Here is a 12,946-nt window from a genome sequence, read left to right as displayed (position 1 = left end):
TTTATAAAATTATATATATTTTAGAAATTCTTTATATCATCATAAACCACCTTTGCTGTGCTTGTATTCAATGGCTATTTATATCAATTTATTTGTTTTTGTTAAAGATTGTTGATCGTATTAAATGTATTAAAAATTACAAAACACGTACGTATCCTGTAAAAAATGACAATTTTTTTTTTTTTTTATGGAAAAGTTATATTTGTTTGCAACAGCTTTTGAAACTTTTTAATACTAATTCTCATATAATTTATTTTTGATGGATATTTATTTTGTTTACGACAAAACTTACAACTCACAATTTTATCCAAATCCAGCTTAACTATAGCTATTGGAAAACTGAATGTCCACTCTTCCAACCCAATATTTTAATTCGATCAATATAATTTAGATTTTATGCCACTATAACGTAGAAAAAATAATTTCAAATAAAGAAAAACTTCTAATGTTTTATTTTATATCTCCGGTACTGATTTGTTAAGATAGGTCTGGCTCGAGCTATTTTGTGCAGTTTTGATGGTTTTAAACCACTCGTAAGATCCATGTAGAATGGAAGAGTTGCACTGAAGTTACTGCATTTTTGTAATGTTATTGGTGATCCCCATACGAATGAGTTTTTTCTGAAGCTAGAGAGATAATCAAAGAGAATAAATTGGGTATATTAAAAAGTAACGTGTCAATTATTTTGAAAATTAATGAAATAAATTTAAACTATTTTAATTTTGAATATAACAACTATTTTTACTTTTAAATTCTTTGTATATGTTCGAATTTTTTTTCCCTTTTAATTTGTGTTTTACTATTACTTTTTTGAAATTTCTATTAAACTACTTTTTACTTAAACTGATTATAAAAAATATATATATTTATTTAAACATATTTATGCCTACAAAAAATTAGTTAAGATTAAGGAAGAAGAGTTTTGATAAGAACATGTTATTCGATTGTTAATCGATTAATCAACAGTAAGGAGTCGATAGAATATAAATAATTGATTCTAGGAAACATCAATTTTCGGGGATCCCTACATGCTTCATCTTTTATATTTATATTACAAGTTATCATTTAGAAGATACTAAATTACGTTTGGCTTTGGGATAAATATATTTAACATCAATTCCATAATGTATATAGACAACATGAAATTCACAACTGTATTTTTTAACTCGATTTGGGACTAAGTCAAACCAAATATATTTATCTTCACAAGTTCGGTCAAATTTCACTCAGTAAGTTGTCAGTCATATACAACCAGCGTTTTTAAGTAAATTGAACCTTTCAGGGTAACTCAAATATAAACAGTTTCTAAAAAAGTAGTTTTGATAATAATGCTCGTAGCTAATGTTCTCCTCGGTTCTTTATCAATAGTGTGGCAGGAACATAACAGTTTACCGTTTATTCAATGCTAAATTGTTAAGACTAAATATACAAAGTTGTCATTCTATAGGAAAAAAGAAACAGGCACTATCCTACCATCCTTTAATTAAGAAAACATTTAAGAAAAGTCAGACCTTTTCAACACACATTTAAATTAATATGTGAACTGCGTATTCTAGTAAAAATGACCCATTATTGCAGACTATTCAAAAAATTAAAACTTTCTATACTTTTGGAACGAAAACAAGTTAACCAACAGTAAGTAATTACCAAATTACTGAATGATTATTATAAATTCTCTAATGTATTAATATTGTGCTTTATTAAATGAAAATATATTTTTTCTAATATCCTTAAAATAGAAGTATTAACATAATGAACCTAAAATAATTATCTTAAAGACTATGAATGAACAGTATTAATCTTTAATGAATTAATTAAATCGCATAATGCATTGATTAAATAATGCAAGATATCATTTATGAATGAGTAACCATACAAACACATCTGCGCTCAAACATTCATCACATATTATAAACAATACATACAAAATAAATAACAAGAGTTTAAGTAGGATATATGATCTAAAATGAGAGAATTATTAAAATGATGACAGGCTAAGAGAGAATTATAAAGAAAAATTATAATATACTAAGATTAATTAACAGTAAAGAAATAAACATGCAGGTGTGCTATGATTAAGAAAGCCATTCTAAAGAGTAATAACATGAAATGAAGATTAAAAATAAATAAATAAAATGATAGAGAAGAAGATATTACCTTATTTCCTTGGAAAAGGGGCGAAGAAGACCTATAAGAAGAAAAATTTTAAATTAACATAAATGTACAAAACTTGAAAGAAAAAAAAAATAGAAAAGAGAAGATAAAGAAATGATAGAACAGTGGCATAGTAGCAAGGGAAACTGTACACAGATATCAGAATAGCAAACATAGGGTTTACAGAGTAACAAATAACAGATGAAACATAGAAAAATCACAATTATGTTAATGAAGAACACACTTGTAGTAGAACACATAAATAATTTGATTACCAATGGAAACTTGGATAAAATAAATGTAGGGTTTGCACATAAATAGAAATATAGACTTTGAACTTAAGTTTAAATAAGTAAGTGAACAGGTTTAGGACCATTTCTTAGTTTTATTAAAGTTAATATTTTTATAGCTTTATGATTACTTACACTTTAATTCTCTTCTTTATGATATAATTACACTTTAATTGGTAATTATATATGGTATATATAATCGATAATAATAGTTTCAAGTTGCAAATAAGTAGGTTCTTCATAAGTCTGCATCATACCATTGTAATAGAACCTACATCACATTTACTAGAGCTATTTTTATGTAATAAAGTTATATATAAATAAACTAGAAATAGAAGGATGACAAAATCAGCGAATCAACAAAATTGCTGCGAGTTACATAACCTAAGTACAATTGCCGAACTAGGTGTCCACTGAATAAAAATCAGTATTTCTAAATTTATTGAAATGAGGTCGTTATAAACTTGGCCATCAGAAAAATATATATACCAATGTGATATGATAAATAATTTTAAATGACTGAAATAAATGATTTAGATCAGTAACGGACCATCTCAGTATGTTAAAACAAAACTTTGTAAGTGTTTTATTTGTCTCCTATTCTTTCTTAATCGATCAAATCAATTAGTTTTCATATGTTTGGTTCCAATGTGGATCTGTCGATACATATCTGACGTAGGACTGCAGTCAATTAATAGAACTAAAGATTGATCAATTGTGCACTTCCAGGCACTATCTATGTCGGTTTTGGCTTTCAGCATTTTTTATTTCCGTAGCAGCTGATGTTGAGATAAAACTTATGATTATACTGACTAAATTTTCAGCATCTCTTTGACCTGTGTTCCTAAGAGCAGCTTTGGTAATTGGTAGATTATCGTGTTCACAAGTATCGGATAGATACTTAATAATAAATTCAATTCGGATCCCTATCCGAGCGAGCGCTCTACTACTTGTTTTATACTTTCTGTAAAGATTTTTCAGATCAACTAGGTCCTCATACTTGAGTAACGTACCTAAAAACTAAACTCCAGGATTTTTTTTTTCCAAACACCGTAAGTATCAATGAACACAATTTTCATTGACTCTTTTGCCAACGATCGTTTATTTTCAAGCAGGTACTTCGTCTTTAGTGAGTGGCAACCATTAGACATCTTCTGGATAGCTAATAAATGTAAAACTTATCCATTCACATAACATCAGATTACTTACGATTTAACAACATAAATCCTCATAAATCAAAAATTTATTTTCTCCCAACAGAAATAAAACTTGTTTTACTTAGTTTGATTATGTCCATTTTATCTATTTATTCTTCTTCTTCTTACATACACATATAGAGATGTTATTTATTTATTTTTATACTTATATATTTTTTAAATATTTATTTACTTATTTTATTTTATTTATCATTATTTTTTGTTGTATGAAAGTGTACAATTACCACTATTACCCATTGTCCAAATTTTTGGCAGATTGCAATATTAATAATAAATAAAAGTTTGCTCAAGAATAACGTCAGGTGGATGAGGAAGCATATATGACATAACATATTTTATTTCATGTTACTCCTATGGATTACAAATAAGGATTTAAAATTTAACAAAATGTTCAGACATACGTTTTTACCATCGATCACTAGAAATTCAGCCAAGGGTTAGGTGTTTTAAATGTTTCCTGTCCCTCCGACTTAATTTTTAAAAACTACACGCAAAGGGAATGCACAGCCGATTGCCACCTTCAAACCCCAATTCCACCCTCGGGCCTGGCTTTTTAAGGGGCACCGGGAATTTGCCATGCAAATTAGCAACTCTCGGATGAATATGTAAGCCGGTCGACTTTTAGGCAGGCCCTCCCTCTTTTAATTCTCTTGTTTTCCGCGGTCCTGGGTTAAGTGAATTTTAAAAAACACAGACTCTCTTCTCGTCAACTCTTTTTAACACTTACAAACAACATTTCAATGCCTCAAGTCGAATTAAAAAAAGTTTTATCCCTGAAATATGCACAAAAAAAAAAACAATTTTATCGAATGAATCCCCATGTAATGACGATAAATAATTTAGTTCGTAAATATTATCATATTACACTTTTAAGAAGGTCTGCTAAGTGTACAGGTCACTACAGTATAGATAGCTTCCTCACTGCTTAAATATTCTTGTCTTTTCTTTTTCATTCTCTTATTTTGTTTTAAGATAGTTTTCTTTCTGGAAACTATCATTTATCAGTACAAATCTGTTGGGCACATAATTACCGAATTTTTCAAGTTTTATAATTTGTCGTTACAGAATAAAATATACGAGACCGTCTGTTATTAAAACATAAAATATCTAGAAAATTTGTTTCTCCATGTATATGCAAAAGTATTTGATAAAATTAATACTAAAACATCTCTACACTTATCTTCTTTCGTGACTAACTTTCTTCCAGCTTTGATCTAAATTGGATTAGCCGTTTTTAAAAAATAGGTATGGCAAGAAAAATACGATTACCAATACGTAAGCGAAAGTAAGGGATGGATTTTTCCAAAATTTATATTAATGCTAGATCATGTCAACACTGGTCGACAATTTTTCTCCAAATTTAATGGAAATACGTTAACGATCAGTAAGCTGAAGTAACGAAATCTGAAAAATATACATTAGACCAACCCCAATAATTCCCGAAAATGATATCAAAACTGGACCAACGTGCCATATTTGGGTTCAATTACAAATATGGCTACAGATCAAAGACCATAGACAGCCTAATACGGAACCAAATTTGTTCCTTCATGTAAAAAACGCAAAATGCAAGTGATAATTTTAAATTTTGAAAATGATTTTTTTTTAACCTTCCTTCCCTTCGATAGTGAGGAAGCAAAATCAAAAGTGGAACCCGAAAAATAAAAACTAAAGTACTTTTTTAAGAAATTGAAAAACAACTAGAATCTGGTGCAGAAACTTGCATAAAAAAATATTTTCACCCATCGGCCACAGGTATGGTTAATGTTCTACACTTTTAAATATTTTTAAATGATGTTTTCGAGTCCTATTGGATTATAATACGGAGTTACGATTTCTTTTTTCTTTTTTTTTTTTAAGAATATGCAGATACTATTTTTTGTTTGTTCTATTTTGTTTACCAATTTGCATTTATAAGGTATGGTGGTAGAGGAAGTATATATGACATAAAACATTTTATTTAATGTAACACTTATTTTGCGTTTGTTTCAAAACTGAGAATAAAATCAATGTCCAAAAGTTAAGATTAAGTCGAAATCCGCCTCTTCATTTATATCTAAACCTTCTGAAGACACTTTAATTATGTCAAAAACCTATTTAAAGCAATGACAGTTGAAATTTGAATTTTCAGTAAAGATTACAGACAACAATTGTAAGTTTATAGGCTAGCTTTTGATGACAGTGCTACTCTATCAACTGATAATGATAAAATTGAACTTCCCCTATTATACTAAGTTAAACTAATAACAATTAAATGTCTTTTTAATACGAATGTTTGATACCACTAACGCTGCCTGTAAACCTACTGTCAAAACCCAAATTCACATGTAAACCAACCCTCCCACCTACCTAACGATCCGTCTCCCAGACATTTAATCTACTAAATATGCGCTCTAAAAGTACTCATTGAGTTAATTTGAGTTAATTTAAGTTAAACTGCTAATACTTCATCACAACTTTATTAATGAGTTAATAACGTTTCGGCCTATCGAATAGGAACAAAATCAGTATATTATGTGTCATTATGAATGAGATATAATATTATCAAATAATAAATAATCTGAATCATAATTTATAATTTAAATACAACATAGCACATTCAAGCCTCCACATAACATACAGATTTTGTACCAGAGAATGGCTTGACAAGCCGCACCGTTGAGAACTCATGAATAAATTTGTTTCACTACAGTTAAACTAAATTTATAAAAGTGTTATAAATTAGAAATATCTTATTAACTTTGTAATTTGAATTTCCAGAAATATGATGTACATTTATAATTATGGACACACCGGAGATGAGAATAATAATAATATACAAACAAATCATTACAATTAAATATACAAAGTACTAAATTTAAAAAATGTAAGATTAAATATATTTTTTATTCTTAAGGAGATGGATAATTCTTTTTTACTTTATTATCTCTCATGAATAACACCCTTTTTATTACATATTTATTCTTATGACATCCAAACAATGATCCAGGATTTTTTTCCCATTCTATGGAAAAATAAAATAATTTTCATCATTTGTTTTTTAAACTAATTTTAGATTGAATTTTAATAAATAATTTAAAACTTAAATATGAATAATTTAATATTTTACAATTAATAAATCTAGTTCACTCGAGTTCGAATCCGGCTGGGCAGAAAATTGTTTTCTGTTACACCGCAGCCGTGAGTTAACTCCTCTGGGTTCTGGAGCCCTCGTGAGGTCCACTCAGCCTCTTAAATTGGGTACCCGTAATTGGGTAAAAATCTGGCGGTCGAGCGTGATTCTGCCCAAATCAGCTCCTTGCACAACCGTTGGTCTAGTAACAGTACTTCTTTACAAAGTACTGAACCGACCCTCCATGGGTTGTAGCGGTACAGATTTAATTTTAATTAATTAATACATCTAGTTCACTATTTTATGACGATTTACAAATCTAAAATGTTTCTGAGATAAAACTAAATTTCATAGTATTTTATAGTTATTTCATATTATATTATAGTATTTCATATTATTATAATTTATTTCCTTTATATCTTGTTGAAATGTTTATATTAAAACATTTCAAATATATATATATATATATATATATACTAAAAACTGAATATGAGTGACGCCATATTTAAATGGTAATTTTGATCTAGAGAGGAATCAGCCGGAGTATCGATAACTTCTTAGAGAACCTGTCAAAAGTATAGTGAAATTAGAATAAAGTATTTTGGGCAGCGAACCTGCTCTCTAGAACAATTATTAATTTTATTAAAAGGTTCTAATTGGAGAGCACTTAGCAACTATGTACGACAGGCTACACTGGAAAGAGCTTAAATGGTTAACATGTGGGTAATCAATGCCAGACCACACGTTGTTTCAAGTGAAAGCATATTATTGTATTATTTCTTTTAACATGAATATTGTTGTTTTTTACTTGTTTTATTACTTATTAGTTGATTTTTTTTTAAGCATATGTTATTTATGTGTTGTAGTTAAAATTGCACATTGGCTTCGAAAGACTGATATTTTTTCCATTGTCTATGTGCTTTTAATTATTTGAATAGATAAATTTTTATGAATAATCACATTTAAAAAAATAAATAAAGTCCTAATTTTATACTTATTTTATTATTTTTTTCTTACATTATTTAATTTTTAAATTATTGATTCATATTCAATGTAAAATTTGTTATAAAAGCTGATGATTATGTCATATGAATAAAGAAGAAATAAAAAGTGTGCTTTTCCAGAAAAAGAATTAACAAAAAGCCTTTGAAACTAATTAAACTTATTATTTACAATTAAATTTTTATTACTTTTATTCAAGTATAATTCAATATTTACAACCAAAAATTAAGTTTGAATAATAACCCCATCTGCGGAAACTTGGAGAAATATGGATCATAGCAACACGCTATCATTGTAAAATAATTAGATCACAAATATAATGGACACAATGACAGTCCAGCCCATCTCAGAAAGTTTACTTTAATAAACCAAAACCAGCTTTTACAAAGTTAAGTAGCGTAAATTCAAGATAATCTGATCATGAAAAAAAAAAAAAGTTGAAAAGGAAATAAAATGAAAATCCTAATTGAAATTAGTATATTATTCCGCTATAAAGGCAATCTCAAGCTTTTTGTCAATGAAAGCTTTGGTTTCCAGTTGGATTTGATTCATTGATCTTTGTTTAAACAAGCTCGGTATCATGCTTTCGAAAATTCTAAACATTTTCTCTTAGGTAGGTTAATTAAAGGAAAATTTAATTAACTGGAAATTGTAAAGCTTGCCTTCCCTGTTCCCTTCTTCCTTAATGGAAAGGTTTTCGGGGCTGGGGTTATCAGATTCTACGGGGTTTTTCTGATGAGGTCAGCCGAAAGGGAAGCCAGGATATAGTTTTTCTTTTATTAACATCTCCGATGTTCTTTTAACGGTATTATTTCAAGAGTATAAAATCTTAAACTCTAAAGGAAATTATTCTGAATTAGATTATTTAAACTACGTCTTAGTGGTATTAAGATTGGTTGATTAAACGAAAACAATATCTTTTAATTAACAGAGGATATCAAAAAATATTTAATAGCAAGTACCCAAACTGAAATCTTTTTATAACGCAGAACGGAGGATGACATTTTAGGTCAGTAACTTAAAGAATCGTAATTATAATATTAATTTGTTTAATTTTATTTATTTATTTTTTCCTGATCTTAAAAGGACGATAAATAAAAATAATAGGAAAATTGAAACATTACATTGAAATGTATTGCAAATTTTAATGTAAATGTACTACAAAATTATTGTAAATGTACAAATATTGTAAATACATAACTACTACAAATATACAATATACAAATAAACATACAACATACTACTAAGATCGTAAATGTACTACAAATTAAACACAAATTGAATTACCAACGGAAAGATAAGAAATTAAATTTGTTCTTGGATGTATAAAACTTGAAATGAGAGAAAATATTGAATATTGAGTACTTTTTTTTTTCATTTCCTGCATGAAAATGAGCTTCTTGGCAGTGAGGAAGGAAAATCAAAAGTAGACCCGAAAAATAACAACTGAAATACTTTGACAACAAATTGAAAAGCAATACAAAACTGGTGATTAAGATTTAAGTCAAAAACTGGGGAGGAAAAACCAGGGATCAAAGATTAAGACTAAACTGATATCCCATTTTTATTGAAGCACATGTTAATTATTTCTATACATTGCATTTTAAATTCGAATGGAAAATATTGCTAGAAAATCTAACTTAATAATAATGATAGTAATGAATATATATCATTATACATTTTAATGATTTAACAACAATCCTTAGGCGTAAACTAGGTGATAAATCTGTTATTATAATTAGATAGTGCCGTTATTACGGACGTAGACTTGTATTGATACAAAAAAATTATTAGTCAAACAAATTTATTTATCTGGGTATAAAGATTCAATTTTCTAAATCTTTAATTAGAATATAATTGATCATAATCACTGATTAACCAAGTTAAGATTACATAGTAAATCTGTGAAGAGCAATAGTTTTCTTCTGTATTTTTTAAGAGCAGTTAACATATTTAAAAAACAGTATTAAAGGTTTAAAGGTTTAAAGATCTTCCGATTGTAATCGAGGACAATCTACACAGCAGTCCATCAAATAAGAATGTCCTTTTACTCCAAGCGACCCAGTTGGAACACATCTACCACCCTTTACGATTTGGTAGACATTAAAAATAATATATATTTTTAGGCCAAGGTATAACAGTGTACCTATGTATCTAAGATCAGAAGATAGAAAATGATAACTACAATTAGTAATTCAGGGTCAGTGGTAAGATTATTATCATTAGACAAAATATATAGTTACTTGTACAAAAATATGGCTATCACCTCAAATTTCTAACAATATGGTAACGCAAATAAGGGTTGTAGGCAATGAATAAAATTTGAACATATGATATAATGTTTTATAACAATAAGAGACAGTTTTAGATCAGGCCAGACGTTTTATTCAACTTTTAAGAAAATCATAGCTTTCCACAGTACGCTGGAATGTTGCAACACCAGGAGAAAGGTGGAAAGTTTTCCCAGGTCTAGGTAAAGGCGAAGAATAACATGAAGACTAGTCACAAAAACAATTTCGACGCCTTAACAGAAAGGTTGGAATAGAAAAAAAAAAGTTTTAGAAGCAAAGAGCTGTGGTTATAGGCTTACTCTATCCGACTGAGCTAAATTGATGAATAAGAGAACGGACGAGGATATCTTCGGAAAAATAGAAGGCGAGGAATAGAACAGAAAGAGTTTTGAAACTCATATCATCAAAGTTGTAAATGTTCACTCCCAACTATTGTTTGGATCAAAATTATGGAAGGAAGTTAAGGAGTGATAAAAGTCAGAGGAAAAGAGGAGAAGGAAGAAAATGTTCCTTTAGAATGGTCTCCAAAAGAGTCCCCCGGGATGCCATTATAGGATGGACGAAGAAAAGACAAACCCCTTAGGTAAATCAAGTAGGGGTTTAGGAGGGGATGGCGGGTAGAAATTGCCAATTTCCCCCAACCTCGCTTATTTAAGGGGGTCTACACCTTTAGTCACTCCTTTCCACTACTTGACGAAAGCCCATCATACAAAATAAATCAGGCTACATCATCAGATCCTCCTATCGAAATAAATCATCTACTCAAGTTTATTCCTTCCCCTAGGGCTAAAGAAATCTCGTCGAAACTCATTTAGGTTTCACATACATGAAAAAAAAAAACAGAAAAAAAAACCACTTCAAACCTAATTTGAAAGACTAAAATTGATTCCTCTTTAAAATTCAAACAATTCCTAAACTCAAAGAGTATATTTAAAAAAATAATTGAAAATAAGACGCGATCCTTCAATAGTAATCATAGTTCAATTTTGTAAAATCATTCCCAATGATTACCCAATAATGCTAATAGTTCTTTGTTTGTAAATTTTGTTTATAAATCCATGAAAGTAAATTAATTTATCAGATAACGTGTGTTGGGGGTGTTACAACTATTTATTAATCAAAAGATTACCATTAATTCTTTAGCGAGCCTTCTAAAAAGTAAACTATTGAGTCATGCGACCAAATTCAGACAATACTATTGTTCAGTCAGTTGCTTCATATACGTGTGAGACATGAACTCTTACAAAAGGCACATGCAGAACGAATAGATGCGTCAGAAAAGAAAATCCTAAGATGTAAAGTACGGCCTGAACTGGAGGAAGGAATTCCCCGCCAAATAATGAGGGAAGAAACTCCAAGACCCTCTATAAAGTACATGTACCTTCAACAGGTGAGGGATAAACCATTCAGTTAACGCGGACTAGGACCCCAACTTCTCGTACAAACATTGGTAAGAAAACGTTATACCCCCACCAAAATTTCATGCGTTGTAGTTGTATAGCTTTATTTCTTGGGAAACAGGATTACGATCAATCGAAAATCTACGATTGAAAAATTACAAATATGTAAACGTTTCAGGATTTGTACAGTATAAAAATTGCGCTTCTGAATTAAATATCAGAGAAGGAAATCTAAAAAAATGGCGTAAAGCAAAGTGGATTATAAAACGAGAAACTAATGAGAGCAAAACTAATTTATCCGAAGTCGCGAATGGATAAAAGAGCAATGAGGTTCTACAGCCACTTATTATTACGGAGCCAATGGAGATAGAGAAGCTAACCATAAAGCATAAAGCTCACTTACTTACATTAACCAAACCGCATTACCCTTTGTGGACGGACTCCTGGCTACCAGCCCGTGCTAGAATTACCTCCCCATTAGCCTCTTTGAGCCACTACCACTTCAACCATCTGTTTTCTTTTTACACGCTGCTTTTTTTCTTCTATTTCTTTTCCTTTTTTTTTTTCTTTTTATTCGCTACGAAATTTTAAATGAGCAGCAAACAGAATCAATCACGCACGGTTTCATATACTAAATTTATTAAGGGGAACATAAAGTTAGTTAATATAATCGTATAATCATATTTTTAGAAATTTTCTGTATATTTATTTATATACCAAGAAATTTAAGAGGTTTTTTTTTTTTACATACTTAAACAAATTTCTAATAAAGAAAAAGGTGGTATCATGTTAATCTGTAAGTGTACAGATTCGCAAACTAAAGTGTACAATAAGACAAATATTATATACGATATGACAGATAAAAACGCGTATAGTCAAGTAAATTATTTAATTAAAAATATAAAACAAAATTAGTACCTTGAAAAACAAAAAGTATTAATAATAATTTTTCACTCAAATATTATTTAAAAAAAAATCTCCACTAAAAAACAAGTTTCTCTAATATCAGTTAGCAATTTATCAAAGTTCCATCAGATCACCTTTACTCTCTGTTGTAAAACTCTACCCTCCTGTCCTACAGCATCATTTTTAAATACTCCACTAACGCCTGTTCAACAGATTCGATTCTTAGGACTCCATCTTGACAAGAGACTTACTTGGAATCCACACACAAGACTGAAACGACAAGAAACTGGTCGTAGATTCCGATTGCCAAACACTTATTTGACAAACGCTCTAAAGTTCCCATTCTCTACAAAAAATTAGTATACACTACGATAATCAGACCAATTTGGACAAATGGAATTGAGCTCTGGGGCTCTACCAAACCATCAAATTCCTCCCGAATCCAATCCTTACAATCCAAAATCCTACGTAAAATCCTTGATGCTCCTTATTACCTTATAAATAAGCTTATTCACAAAGACCTTAACACCCCATTCGTTGCAGACTTGGCCCAAAACAGATATGCGTCATTTTA

The 12,946-nt window shown here is 29.4% G+C and overlaps 1 long non-coding RNA gene across 1 annotated transcript in view; it reads right to left on the bottom strand.

The window, feature by feature from the left end:
* LOC106689966 (uncharacterized) overlaps nucleotides 1-12,946 on the bottom strand; it is a 95,259-nt gene that overhangs the window by 35,585 nt on the left and 46,728 nt on the right. Inside the window, exon 2 of the long non-coding RNA XR_010844516.1 lies at nucleotides 2,158-2,188. This is a non-coding gene — a long non-coding RNA (uncharacterized lncRNA). The remainder of the gene's footprint in view (nucleotides 1-2,157; nucleotides 2,189-12,946) is intronic.

Source organism: Halyomorpha halys, unplaced genomic scaffold (assembly GCF_000696795.3).
Source record: "Halyomorpha halys isolate HHAL.00 unplaced genomic scaffold, Hhal_1.1 Scaffold1537.1, whole genome shotgun sequence".
Classification (NCBI taxonomy): Eukaryota; Metazoa; Arthropoda; class Insecta; order Hemiptera; family Pentatomidae; genus Halyomorpha; species Halyomorpha halys.
Note: the sequence above shows the minus strand (reverse complement) of the source record. Positions and strands in the feature narration are given on the sequence as shown.